Source organism: Phasianus colchicus, chromosome 1, assembly GCF_987193195.1.
Source record: "Phasianus colchicus chromosome 1, bPhaCol1.hap1.1, whole genome shotgun sequence".
Taxonomy (NCBI): Eukaryota; Metazoa; Chordata; class Aves; order Galliformes; family Phasianidae; genus Phasianus; species Phasianus colchicus.
In genome coordinates, this window is record NC_143436.1 from 187,202,927 (window position 1) to 187,218,175 (window position 15,249).

Sequence of the window (15,249 nt, forward strand, 5' to 3'; positions counted from 1 at the left end):
TTCATTTACATATGAATACCCAGAATTCACTTTCAATTTGCAGCTATTCCAGGGCCCTTGTACTACCTGACTGCATTTGAGGTCTGGAGTGAAGTGGGAGTGTACCGACTCCTCGAGTCTGAGTGCAGAAATGAGGGGCCCACGTTTTGCTCCAAAAATTGAAAACCTTTTTGCAAAATATCTGTTCATTTCCGAGTAAGTGGTGGCAACAGCATTAGTGGTGAGGCGGTACAACTTGAAAACACAAATACAACTCTCATGTTTTTTACTTAATCTATTTCTAATGCATGCATTCTAAAAATGGTTAGCTGTCAGCTGTTGTTTGCTCACTGCGGGTTTGGGAACTAGAGCTGAAATCCAGCCTTATACTGAGGATCAGGACGGAGATTCAAAACAAGTCTAAGTCCTACTTCTTAATTTCCATGTTTGAATGGCACTCACTGGCTGAACGGGCAATGACTGCACAGGGCAGTGGCTGAGCCATTCCATAAGTGTTCAAATTCCTTCTTGAAATTAGGTAAGAGGCTTAAAGAAGGTGAGTGTAACCAAATTTTGAGTATTTGAGATGAAATAATACTGCATCTGCAGGCAGAAAAGCTGCTTTCATGCATCAGAGCCAACATTAGGGCCAGCTTGTGTGTAACGATTCATTGACACCTGTGACACCATGCAGATGTAAATTTATATGGAATCTCTTCTGCTGAGATTAATATTCCAACTGAGTTTGATACTCTTGATATTTAAGTTTTGAAAATCAAAATAGGAAATAAAACACTCACTTATTCAGAAATTGTTTCTCACCTGAAACTCCTTCCAAGGGTAAAAGTCAACAAGAAAACCAATTAAGCTGAAGTTGCCAAAGCCAACTCTGAGTCAGAAAATAAAGTCTGTTCAGATTTCTGCAGAACTCCAGAGACTGTTGTCCATTTCCAGAACTTTGCATGAGACAATCAGAGATTGAGAAAGCTTCTCTAATCTTAAAAACAAAATGTATCATTTAAGAATGTATGAATTGATTTCTTTATTGTGACTTATGCAAGTAATAATTTACCGTAAAGTTGCCAAAGAACAATTCACTAAGAACTAATACTCAGAACCTCAACTTGTAAAGGCAGTTTGGAAAATACTTATCACTGTTTCATTATTTCCATCATCCACAAGTACTGCTTTCCTTTCTCTGTCATGGATGGCTCTTTCCTAACACAACTTACCATCAGGTGGGATCTATATCTGTCTCATGTGGCAGCACTTGAATGCGTAAGAGATGCTGGTGGGTCTAACATTCTGTGTGGGAAACTTCTTTTGTAAACATTAATAAAAACCTTACTGTATCATGAATTAGAAAGTCTTTGGATTTCCTGAACCTTGAACTGTTTTAGCCAAATAGCCAAGAAGCTGAATTCTATCTTATTGGCTGATGCTTGCTTATTCACCTTTACATTTAATTAATTGGAGTAGTAGAAAACAATGAGTCTTAGATGATAAAAGCTGAGATACACAGATATGTTCTCCCTAAGGAAAATGAGTGATTTACCTGTGGATTTTTGGTCTTATGTGGTGGGGATGTGACCCCACACTGCTCTGTCCATTCTCTGTCTTCTCACCTGCACCAAAGACATCAGCTGAGCACCCCACACCACAGAATATTCTTTCTCAGGCTCAGAGAGCACCAGATATGTGCTGTGATAACTTACCCGGGGTTACATTCACCCAATGTTTGAAGAATTCAGGCTCCTGTTAAGCTTGCTTCCTAGCAGAGGCTTGTCATAACACAAAATGGCAGGTCAGTCTGGGCTGTGGTAGGATCAGCCAGTGCTTACCTAGCATGGAGGCTTCTGATGCCTTCAGAATTGTGCTCTCCTCATTGTCATTGTAGCTTTCAGAAGCACAGAGTAGGAACTGAGGAAAACACATGCTGTCAAGGTGAGTTTCCTTACAGGATCTGTCTTACAAATTCCTATCATACTATCAAGTGTTCAAAGACAAGTATTCGCACAGCTACTGCAGTAGCAGCCAAATGAAGGGCCCAAAATTTAGGGATTTTTAGGTTATAATAATGCTTCCAGTTCAGAAATAAGAATTTTCATCTCTCTTCTCTCCAAAGAGGCCTATGGTTGCTGTGCCAGCACGGAAATCCAAGAATGTGGATACGATCCAGCTCTTCCACAAACTTTTGTTTTGCACTTAGGCAAGCAAGCATCGCTCCAACTCCTTCTGCAGTCAATGGAACAACTCCAGTTGACAGCTTGGTACGGGCCCTTATGCTCTCAGAACACATATCCATTTGAGCAGGCAGCAGTCATTGATATTACCAGACAAAAAGATTGTGACATGGACCTATTTCCAAACAAAAGAGGCTTACGAGCCAGTTGGAAACGCAGTGTATTCATTTTCTTTAAAGATAATGAGCAGCGTGATCCAATAATTTTCTCTTATGCTTTTCATAAAGCTCTTAAGGCATTTCATAATCAATTAACAGCTCAAGCACGTCATCATTACAGAACATTTTGCAATAATCCATTAGGAATTAATGTAGAGGGAGCGTTCCATCACTGCTAACAAACTGCAATCCAGCTAGGATCCATGCCAAGCAGATGGGCTCTGCATTTCCTAATGAAGACAAGATATGCTCTGCAAGCATACTGCTGGGACTTGCTCTTCCTCTCCTTCCCAACACCTGCATTTCTGGTGGTTCATATTTAGCCTTTTCTCATTCTGCTGGTGAGATTAATAAAATCCAGGCTTGCTGTGCTGCATGACCTTCAATCCAAATAGTTAGGCCTTGATGGATCATAGAAAATGTGTTATGGAGTGGTTATATATCTAGAATGCAAATAAGTCCCTGAAGTGGCTTCATGTATTTCTGAAGTCTTTCTTAACAACTCTCTTTTAAATATCCTTTTGCCGCCTCTTCCTAAATCTTCCTGTGTTTTTTGTTGTTGTTGTTGTTTTTCCATTTAATAGAACTGGTTGTATCCCTGCCTCCTTGGATCAACCTCAGCAAGAGGGAGATATACCAGTGTGGGCCCTTCCCAGCTGTTGTCAGATGCAGCAATCAAGTGCCTGGCTCTCAAGGTACTTAGAGCAGCAGTAGCACCTTGTATTCCAGGCATGTGTGGCTCTAAATTCAAGCTTGCACCTGAACAGCTCCCTCGCCTGGCAAGAGCAGTCTGTTCCTTCCCATCGTCAGCTCTTTTCGTGGCTCACAGGCTCGTCTTCTGCCCAGCAACAGTTTGCAGCAAGTTTAATGTAAGCATCTTATCCTGAGATCAGCAGCAGGAGCTTAGAGCGTGATTTGCAAGGAAAAAAGCTTTACAAAGATTAAAACGCCTTTAGATGTCTGACACTGGGGCCCCATACTGGCAGCATCACACGAGATGCAACTTTTAAGCAGTTTAAGCAAGGCATGTTTTTGTTTTACAAAGGCAGCACGCAGTCTGTTATTATTAATATTTTGCACGAGAGACGTGGCAGTTTCCCAGTGCTATGCCAAACAATACAATTTGATTGCTTCTGCCTCTTGTCAAGCCTCCAACTGTAAATATGCAACGTGAAACGAAGTCCAACCCGACAGATAAGGGTGTGCTGAGATAGATAGTTACAAAAATACCAGCATAATTAAGGATTGGTATCAATACCAGAAACAAAATAAGCCCAGAGTTTTGAAGGTTCAATTAACACTGCGGGATTGTAAGGCTACCAATTATATGTACTCTTTATCAAGTTGACAGAAAAAAATAATCATAAAATAGAAAAATTTGACACTAAATGCTGCACACTAGGAATGTTTAATTTATCTAAAGGTTTTCAGGAAGATTTTTCTGTCAAACAGAAACAGGAATATAAAGTGTGTTTTTGCAGCAGCTGTTGCAGCAAGGTAGTGAGAGACTGCTCTGATCTTTTTGCTAATATGTACTGCATCACTATTACATGCTCAGACCTATGGCAAATGCAGCAGCAAGAGAAGGAGAAGCAGTAAGGAGAATGAATGCCAGTGGCAGAAAATGCTAACAGTAACAGATTACATAGAACATGAGGGATTCCTTCTGTGCATGCCGCATTTGTAAAAAAAGTGAAAAAAAAAAAAAAGAGAAAACTGAGTTCCTTCTTTTCCTGAACCAGAAAATGAAGAAGTACTGCCTGTAAGAGCAGTGCTAAACAATGAATTGTTCTTATTACCACTGTACCATTCAACTTCAAAACCAGCCTGCCTCGCTCCAGCATCCAAGCAGTGGAGTGAGGCTTGCTGTTACCTGCGCGGTCCCTAACTCCTGCTCTTGTGCATTGTTTGTGAAAATTATATCTGCCCTTGATACTTTTCAAGGATTGGTCCCTCCTGTGTCCAGCTTGGCTATCAAAGAGAGTAATTAATTCATGAGTCTTTAATTCCATATTTACAAAGATATGACCTCTCTTCTTTGGAGAAGAAACGCAGCCTGCACACAACTGCTAATTTATATCCACAGTCAGGCACTGTGAGGGGAAACAGGAGCTAGGGAAAAAGTGAAAGAGTGAGTTCTCATTGCCTTCAACTGCCATACACAACCAATACAGAAAACAGAATCTCCTTTGGGAATATCCAAGAAAAAAATGAATGAAACAATTCCCTCCGAAGATATGTTGTCTCTCTTTCTCTCCCTCCTGCTAATCACACCTTGCCTTATGCACACTCTGGTTGTGTCTCTCTTTTAGTTGAGGGGGATATTCATGCAGTGCTAGCTTCACTCAAAATGAGAATATTCTTAGTTTATTTCCCAAAGTGAATGTATCAATTCAACCAGCTCATCAACTGGAAATTGCTGCGCTGTGAGCCAACCCAGCTCTCTGTGTTGACAACTGAGTGATGCGGATTGCTGACAAGCTCGACAAAACAGCCATTTCACAGTTGTGAGCTGCAGAGGGACGGAGCCAATGTCGATTTCCAGCAGAATGCTTTCCCAAGGAGTTACTGCTTCATATCCCTCTCACGACACATCAAGCATTATGGATGCTCTACCCTCTTTCCTTCTGCCTCGAAAATAATACTGCAGTGATTTTTCTAACTAACGATTAACACCAGAGGAAGGAATATTAATGTCAGCAGTGGCCTTGTGACTAACGTACTGCTAGGAGGTTGCTCAGATTAGATTCAGGCTAAGCTCAGCTGGATGGTCTTGATAAGCCTGTTCTAGCTAACAGCTCTCTGATAAGGAGCCCAGATGTGAATGCAGTCCTGGATACATGGTTGCTTCTTCTGGCTTCAAGCTTTGAGCTTGTGTTTCCCACAGGGAACCATAAGGACCAGGTTATAGGGCACTGCTGGCCACCTCTGCTGAAGCTATTCTGCTTTGTGTAGAATAATTAATATTCACAGGGACCTGAGTGATTATGGCTCTCAAACCTAGTGACTAACCCTGGTGTCTGCAGAGGGAAGGGGGCTTCCCATCTATTCTCCAGGGAAAGTATGAGTTTTAATTTACTAAGTACTTTAATGAAAATGTATGATGAGTGCTAGGCAGGAAATGCACAATGATGCAGGCTTACATTTGGCCAAGACACAACGTGGCACCAAACCTCTTTGCTTAGGAGCATCTTTTCTACTTGCTTTTGCAGAGTTGCTCCGGTGCCTTACTAAGTGACTTGTAACTGTTATCAGTGCAGCACTCCAGGTTAATTCTGGCTGTTGTAGGATCAAATAAGACTGCATGTGTTCAGCGTGGTGGAGGAGTACCTTCCTCTAACTACAGCTGATGAAGAAGCAGGCAGCTACGTGCTGCATGGATGTGCAGGGGGATGTTTAATCATTACCATGAAACTGCTGGGCAATAAAAGCAGGATATGGCAGATCTGAATAAGTTTCTCTTAGAAGTGAAACCTACTTCCAACCTGTATTATGAGTTTGACACAAATATTTTGAATTACAACACTTTGCAAACACGATTCATCCACTCTTCAGAAATTAGTAAAAGGTTCCCATTGATTTCAGAGGCTCACAAAAAAGGCTGACTCCAAACCTTCGGTGTTCATGTTTGATAACTGGTGATAAACCAGATTAGTTACACCTGTTATCGAGACAATTTTCTTTGATTGTGCCATTTCAACAGAAGTGGAGTTTTTATATGGAACTATCCATTTCAAAACCATTTCTATCAGGAAAGAATTCCAATCTTCCTCTTAGGACATTCTTCAAATGAGAAATGTTGGTCTTTACCTTCAGTACTCTGTCATTTAGCAATGAAGATCACATAAGAATAACTTAAATTACAGAATCATCATAGAATCATAGAATGGTTCGGGTTGGAAGGGACCTTAAAGCCCACCCAGTTTCCCTGCACTGTGCAGGTTGCCACCACTGGACCAGGCTGCCAAGGGCCCCATCCAACTTGGCCTTGAAAAATGTTTGGAATAGATTAAGATAAGACATTGTAACTCACCTAGGACTAATTTATTTTTGTCTGACAGTTTCACAGAGATGATTCTCATCCCCTTTATCTCCCTGCTGCTCCAAAAAATACTAATACATAAATAAACAGAAGCTTTTGTCCCACTAGGAATACAGAAACCTTCTGTCCCATCAGGAATAGATTTTCACAGTCTAAAAAAAAAAATTTCCCGGCCAACTCTCCCAAATCTACGATGGTGTCTCAGAGCTGTAAATACCATTTGCAGATCTCACACCTGTGTTTTGCTTATAGTGAAAGAAACGTATCTGTATAGCTAGGGCAGGTTTTCCATGACAACGGTGTGTACTTCTATATTTCTAATAGTGGTAGTTCTTAAAAGCACAGGAATAAGAGAATACAGACAAGAACATTACAAAAAATGGCACCAGCAAGTATATAACAGCTGAGAATTGGGTAATGCATAGAGTAGCTGAGCTTGTTTAAGTGGGTAATTGTGTTAGTATTGACTCAGTGTAACTATATCTCATTCCTAAATGAATGCTTTGCATGACTGGTTTCCTGTGAGTATAAATGCATTGGATTTTTTCTTCTTATTGAATTTCATTAAAAAAAAAAAGAAAAAAAAATGCACCAAAAAACCCCACAGCTCCCTAGATGGAGGTGAAAGGAGCTAATCTCTAATATTTTTATAAGAGGAAATATGCATAGCAATGAATCCAAATGTAACCAGAGATTATTTCAACTGCTAGGGTGCATAATCATACTTATCTCCACTGGAAAATTTCTCAAATTAGAACTCCAAGTCAGAAGACATCAGGAACCTTCTATTTGAAATACCCTCAGTCCTGACTGTGGTTTCCACATGAGTCTGGGTCCAAAACAGCCTTTCATGCCCATCTTGCCTGCATGAGACTGCTCCTCTGGCTGAGGAGCACCTATTCATGCAAGTTACGAGGCTGAAAAAGGAGAGGTATAAAGAACACCTCTTCCTTCACTTCTCTCAATGCTCAATATATGTTTGCACTATAAATATAAAACCTTGGGGAAAAACAGTTGATGAACTTTGTCTCTGGGATAATATCAGATGTTATATCCATGATATAATGTGAAAGAAGACCTTGGAAATGAGCCCAGACAGAACTGCAGAAATTAGACAGAGTGCCCTTCATTTATTCTGAAATCTGAAAGTCTGACATTAATAAAGAAAAGAGTTTTTAGTCTGGAATTAAGCTTGCATAGTTTTGCATGGCAATACAACCCTCAGGCTGCACAAGCTTTCAAGAAACACAGTAGTTAGGAAGATAAAGACCAAGGAGTTGATCAAGTCACCAAATTCTCTTCAGCTGGATCCAAATAAACATTCTATCTTTATCATGAAATGATGGAAGTGTCTTATATTGACATAACTGTAACCAGCCTCTCTACAGCCACAATCTCCACCCAACTGTAAGCATCATCTTCTGACACCCTTCCTTCTGCCAACACACACTTCCTTTTTGAGGTCCACACCTGAAGGATCTCTCTTCTGAGGCCCAAAGTTGACCTGAAGCCCCCACCCATGAGATCCATCACAGACACCATCCCAGTACTGAGAGGCAGGTGCTGTGAGCAAAGCGAGGGCTGTGCACACTGTTCTACTCACCAGGTAAGGACTTGTGAAGAACAATTCTACACATTCATGGTTTCTGAGACCAAAAGGAACTGCAATGTCTCCAGTTCATAATGCCAGCATACAGGCTGTAAATTTCCTCCAGATGACTAATGCACATTTTATAAAAAGGATATTAGTAGTTAAATTAAAAGAAACTTAAGTTATAATGAATCTAGTGCTTCCTTGCTAAGGCATCCTACGATTTAATTATTCTCACAGATTGCATTTTACTTCAAGGTTGAAACTGTCCTACTTTAACTCACAGCTTTTGGATTTTGCTATGCCATCAAATGTGAAGGGCCATCACAAACAATTACAGTGATGTCTACATCAAAAAAGCACAGGGTCCACCTCTCTGCTACATATGCTAAGGACAAAGCTTGATAATATTGCTATGTGATTTTCTAATAGTATCTGGGGATAACTACAGTCTCTCTAATGACATGGCTCTATGTCCAGGTGGAGGCCGGTAACGAGCGGTGTCCCTCAAGGGTCTGTCTTGGGACCGGTGCTCTTTAACATCTTTATTAATGACATCGATGAGGGAATGGAGTGCACCCTCAGCAAGTTTGCTGATGACACCAAGCTGAGTGGTGCAGTCGATACGGTGGAGGGAATGGAGGCCATTCAGAGGGACCTTGACAGGCTTGAAAGCTGGGCTCGGGTGAACCTAATGAGGTTCAATAAGGCAAAGTGCAAGGTTTTGCACTTGGGCCGGAAGAACCCCAGGCACCTGTACAGGCTGGGGGGAGTTGTCCTTGAGAGCAGCTCGGCAGAGAAAGACCTAGGGGTCCTGATAGATGAGAAACTTAACATGAGCCAGCAGTGCGCTCTGGCAGCCCGGAAAGCAAATGGGATCCTGGGCTCCATCAGGAGAGGGGTGGTCAGCAGGGATAGGGAGGTGATTGTCCCTCTCTACTCTGCTCTTGTGAGGCCCCATCTGGAGTACTGTGTTCAGGTGTGGAGCCCTCAGTACAAAAAAGACATGGAGATTTTGGAAAGGGTCCAGAGGAGGGCCACGAAGATGATCAGGGGGCTGGAGCACCTCCCCTATGAGGACAGGCTGAGGGAGTTGGGTTTGTTCAGCCTGGAGAAGAGAAGGTTGCGGGGCGACCTCATTGCAGCCTTTCAATATCTGAAGGGAACTTACTCCCAGGAGGGGAGTAAACTCTTCATAAGGGCTGATAATAGCAGGACACGGGGAAATGGTTTTAAGTTAAAAGAGGGAAGATTTAGGTTGGATGTTAGGGGGAAGTTTTTTACTAGGAGGGTGGTTAGGTCCTGGAACAGGCTGCCCAGGGATGTTGTGGATGCCCCGTCCTTGGAGGTGTTCAAGACCAGGTTGGACGAGGCTCTGGGCAACCTGATCTAGTAAAGGTGTATGTTTGGTGGCCCTGCTAGGCAGGGGGGTTGGAACTACATGATCCTTGAGGTCCCCTCCAACCCAGGTCATTCTGTGATTCTGTGATTCTGTGATTATTTTACTTTCCCCAGCACTGTAAGGTGATCATCTGTGCAGCAGGAAGAAGCAGAAGGCTTCGTTACGTGCCAGAAAGAATAAAGGCTGTGCTGTAAACACTATCTACGTGCTGAAAGCCACCAGGCCTTTAACAGAGCATTGGGCAGTCAGCAGCTATGGTCTGGAATTAGCCTGATTGTTTAGAGAGAAAGTCCTCAACTGAGTCAGTCTTTTGGATATCCAGCTGCAATAATTTAGGTAAAATATAAGAGCTCACATCATTAGTGTGTTTGTACACACAAGGGAGGCAAGTTACCTGCTGATCATTGTGGAACTGCACATTGACTTCTAAACATAAAATCTTTGTACACTCCAACATTTTGTCCTGTGCCACTGCAAGCAGCAAACTGGAGATAACGTCATCAGCAACAGGCAGCTGATGGCTGGTGTGAGAATCCCAGAAGGAAATGACAGCAGGTGTTTGCCAGCTCAGTAGATTTTTATGTGAAGAGAATAGAAAACGTCAAACCATACCTGAAGGTATTTACAAGTATGTAAGCTCCTAGAATTAGTTCGTGCTCGATTCTTTAAAAGTCTCAGCCCTTCCTGTAAATAGTCACGTGTGTTTGGTTCCTAACGATCAATAGGAGTTGAAAGCATTTAGCAGGAAGCTGCTCAGCACGATGCAATTGCATTTACAGTGCAGGTTTTGAAGGTCTGACTGATATGTTATGTTCTTCATTAAGAAAGAAATCTCACAGCAGAGAAAATCTTTTCTCAAGCATACGTCTATGGGTCACATAGCTGCTCATGTATTTATGATGACTGAATGTGGAAATGTTGTACATAAACATCAACTCTCAGAACAGTTCTGATGTAGAGAGCTGGAGGTGTAGCTTTTGTAAATTTCACATTGTTCAGAGCAACAAGAGGAGATAGTGAGAAAAATTATAAGCAGAGCTATTAAAGCATTTATATCAAGTCTGTGCTGAAGAAAGCTTTGTCATGACTTATCTCTTCACTTCTGTAAAACATGGTACAGATGTCACTGTCTAATCTGACTTTTAGTCACAATATTTAGCTACCTGGAAGATAAAGTACAGCGTAGCACCGTACATTTCTGCTCTCAGTCTGTCTTAGCTTTGGAGCCTTTGAAGGCAGATGACATACTCAATTATTATCAAGTCAGTTTTGTATCTGTCATTTGATCACTTGTGACAGCAAAAGCAATGTAAAAAGAGTAAACGCTCACTACAGAATTAGCCTGCAAAATATAATAGTTATTGTAGGGTATCTAGCATACAAAATGTATATCAGCTGTCAGAAGTTTCTGAATAATATTCTTGTGCATTTTGGATAGGACCAGCCAAAGTTGTGCTGATGTCACATTTCAGGAGCACCTTTCAGTACATTATGCATTCTTTCCTGATGAAAAACAAGCTCTTTTTTCCTGCTGTAAACAGAATTTCTGGGAAAGAGAGACAGTGTGTTAGTGCATCTCAGCCTTAGTTTCAGATATTCGTGGATCAGAATTTTTCCTTGTAGAAACTAATATATTTTCATTGGCTTAAGTGAAGCCATGACATTATAGCAGCAGACAAATCCAGTCTTTTGTTTTCCATCACAGCTGACATATTCTTTTAAACGTTCTGTCAGTCTCTACACTGAGCAAACCAATGGGATTGTGAAAGCATTTTCCAGAGGAGTTCTGCAGAATGGTGATGATGAGCACGACCTGTTTTGCCTTGGCAATAGAGACACGCATTCTGTTGGAAGAGCTTACCCACAGTTTGTGCAGTCAGAAGAAAGCACTGCGATAATTTACTCTGTCTTTCTGTACATGGAGATCATCAGAAGTTCTGGGCTCAGTTTCTATGTGAACTACAGCTATATATATATATATTTTTAATGAGACCTTCCAGTTGGAATTTAGACCTTCCCAGAACTTTTCAAGTCTTACTGGTTTGTAGCTGGCCCTCCCCATTTATCTGCTTACCTGCTTTTAAATTCATTCTTACTGTGCATATGTTGAATTTTAACTTTCATCTGAGAGCATGAAGACTTTGTTTCTGAAGTCTTATTCCCCGCATGGGTACTTCTAGCTCACAGCCAATTCGCTCCCAAAAGCACCTCTTTGAGAAACTTGTTCTGCAACACTTTGAGCTCCATGAGTCCCCTCTCTCAGAAGAGAGCAAAAGAGCATTTAATAGAGTCTCCAGGGCAGTTTGGCGAGTGACATCTATAATGAAACCATCTCAGAGAATACAGATGAAGAGCTAGACGGATTCTCTCATTTTTCAGCCTGCTCAACTACTTTCAGACAGTAATAACTAATGGTCACTTGTGGTCCAATGTGAAACCAGAAAAAAAAACTAAAGAAAAAGTGGAGGAGTTCTTGACAATTTTTGAAAGGTAAAAGACCAGCACGGTGCAGAGGTGGGACTGCACAGAGATGGGATGGGTTTGCTGTTGGTCCCTCACCCTTCGAGGAAATCCAGAGCTGGAATCTGTGAAAATCACAAATCTGAAGAGTCCAGACAACCCACAGCTGCTTCTCAGTTGGGAAAGATATTACCTATATTATTCATTAGAACAGGCTGCCCAAGGAGGCTGTGGATGCCCCATCCCTGGAGGCATTCAAGGCCAGGCTGGATGTGGCTCTGGGCAGCCTGGTCTGCTGGTTGGCGACTCTGCACATAGCAGGGGGTTGAAACTGGATGATCATTGTGGTCCTTTTTCAACCCAGGCCATTCTGTGATTTTATGATTCTATGATTCTATCTGTAAGGTATTACAGGTGTAAGTTCCTCCACAATGGAAACGCTCTCCAGGAAAAGGTCCTGGTAGTGTTTATGTGCATGCACCCATAACATTACATTTTGTATTTGATCTTGTAACTACAAAAAAGCTGTACTGCAATTAGTACAGAAAAAAAATAATAATCTGAATGTAATGACAGATTTTCCATCATTTTGTTTACAAATACAAAATAAGTACAAAATCTATAATTCTAAGCAGGTTTAAGGGAAGATTACTGCATGCTCATGATTTAAAAAAAAAATCGAAAAAGCCTTTTTTTCCTAGATTAAATATAAAATAATAAAGATTACAATGTAATCCTGGCAGCAGATTTTACATCTACATCCAAAGGAGGAGCAGGTTTATTTATTAAAGAAGAGTGCAATGTCTTGAAGTGCAAACCAAAGCTTTTTCTGAACCGTACTGCAGGCTGCACTGTTGTAATCAATACTCCAAACAGACCTATTTTTCTTGGACAAAAAAACATACATATATCTGACATTTGAGGAAGCCAGGTGAATAAATCAATAGCTAAACAAAAATGCACTTAATCATATCTATTGCGGATAGATGCAGTTTGGAAAAAACCTGTATGGCTCATGTATTGCTTTCTGCTTAAAGGTTAGGAATGCAACTCTGTTTCCTAAGTCACGTCCTTCATCAGAAGCATTACTGAAGCCAGAATGATGGCAGCAGCCACTGTGTAATGGCGTCTGGAGCCCCCAGTACAAGAAAGACAGGGAGCTGTTGGAGAGGGTCCAGAGGAGCCACAAAGATGATCAGAGGGCTGGAGCACCTCCCCTATGAAGACAGTCTGAGGAAGCTGGGTTTGTTCAGCCTGGAGAAAAGAAGGCTGCGGGGTGACCTCATTGCAGCCTTTCAGTACCTAAAGGGAGCCTACAAACAGGAGGGGAATCAACTCTTTGAAAGGGTAGATAACAGCAGGACAAGAGGAAATGGTTTTAAGTTGAGGGAGGGGAGATTTAGGTTGGATGTCAGGGGGAAGTTCTTTACGGAGAGAGTGGTGAGGTGCTGGAACAGGCTGCCCAGAGAGGCTGTGGATGCCCCATCCCTGGAGGTGTTCAAGGCCAGGTTGGATGGGGCCCTGGGCAGCCTGGTCTGGTATTAAATGAGGAGGTTGATGGCCCTGCATGTGGCAGGGGGGTTGGAGATTCATGATCCTTGAAGTCCCTTCCAACCTTGGCCATTCTGTGATTCTGTGATATCGCTGGGCAGGTCTTTCCCTACGCCTTCAGGAATGTACTTTACTGGGATATGTAGGAAAGATTCACACATTCATTACAACCTTAAATTGACTGAACTGTTACCCAGAGTCAGGCCAATGTACAATCTGTTTTATCTTTCCTAAATGGCTTTAAGTGATGACTGTTAGAGCACATTTCTTGTGCCATTGCAGGTGATCATTAAACATACATAATAGCCCCATTAAATGATTATGGATAACTCTGGTGTCTTGGCCAAAAAAACTCTATGTCCAAAAGTACATTGGTGCACAGAATACTGCTGAGCTTAAAGGTGGCCCTTTACCTGGCACTGCTTCATAAGGCCCTTTGAAATAACCACAGTGCCAGGGATGCTTTAGTTTTTATTATATAAAAGTTTTGACTTCTCTGCTTTAGCCCTAAGCAATTCAGCATCAATTGGAGCATCAGGAGCACTGCTTCTTTACAGCTTCAAAGCCCAATTCTAATCTCACATTGGCAGTGCACCTTGAGATTAAACATCTGCCCCCAGCTGGAAGCAGTGGATGCTTTCAGGAGAGCAGTGCAGTGGGAGGCACCAGCCTGACATTGTGATACCGCTCAGTGAGAGGCTGAGCTGAGGGCACACCGAGGTGCCTGACCTGAATACTCTTCCAGGAAACATTCTAAGCTCTAAGAAAGGCACCACACATTGCCACACAGTGAGCGTGGGAGCTGCTTCGTGCCTGCTGTTAACCTGAAGGATGGGCAGATCCCTCCTGAATGACCTTTTCAGTGCAAACTTCTGTCAGGCGTTCTGAAACCACGCAGCCCAGCCAGCGTCACGTATCTTCCAAACGTGTAATCCTGCAAAGAAGAAAATGCAAATAGATGTCTGAGATCTTTTGTTTCCTTCCCGCTGCAGCTCCTGTCTCCTCAGGAGCACAGCAAGATGCTTCTCCTCAGTATGAAAGCAGAGCATGTCTGCAGTGCAGTCACCCTGAACCATGGACGTGCCCAGAGAGGCTGTGGTTGGGTGGGGCCCTGGGCAGCCTGATCTGCTGGGTGCCAACCAGCCCAGGCATGAGGTTGCGGCTGGATGGGGTGCATTCTAAGGGCCCTTCCAACCCAACCCAAACCATTTGGCCCTGGGCACCATGATCTAGTACCAGATCTGAGAGCAGCCTTGAGAGCAGCCCTGGGGAAAAGGACCTGAGGGTCTTGATAAATGAAAAACTTAACATGAGCCGGCAGTGTGGTTTGGAAAGCAAATGGTATCCTGGGCTCCATCAAAAGAGAGGTTGCCAGCAGGGACAGAGAGGTGATTGTTCCCCTCTACTCTGCTCTTGTGAGGCCCCAGCTGGAATACTGCATCCAAGTGTAGAGCCCCCAGTACAAAAAAGACAGGGAGCTGTTGGAGAGGGTCCAGAGGAGGGCCACGAAGATGATCAGGGGACTGGAGCACCTCCCCTATGAAGACAGGCTGAGGGAGCTGGGCTTGTTCAGCCTGGAGAAAAGAAGGCTGCGGAGTGACCTCATTGCAGCATTTCAGTACCTAAAGGGAGCCTACAAACAGGAGGGGAATCAACTCTTTGAAAGGGTAGATAACTGCAGGACAAGGGGTTTTAAGTTGAGGGAGGGGAGATTTAGGTTGGATGTCAGGGGGATGTTCTTTACTATGAGAGTGTTGAGGTGCTGCAACAGGCTGCCCAGAGAGGTTGTGAATGCCCCATCCATGGAGGTGTTCAAGGCCAGG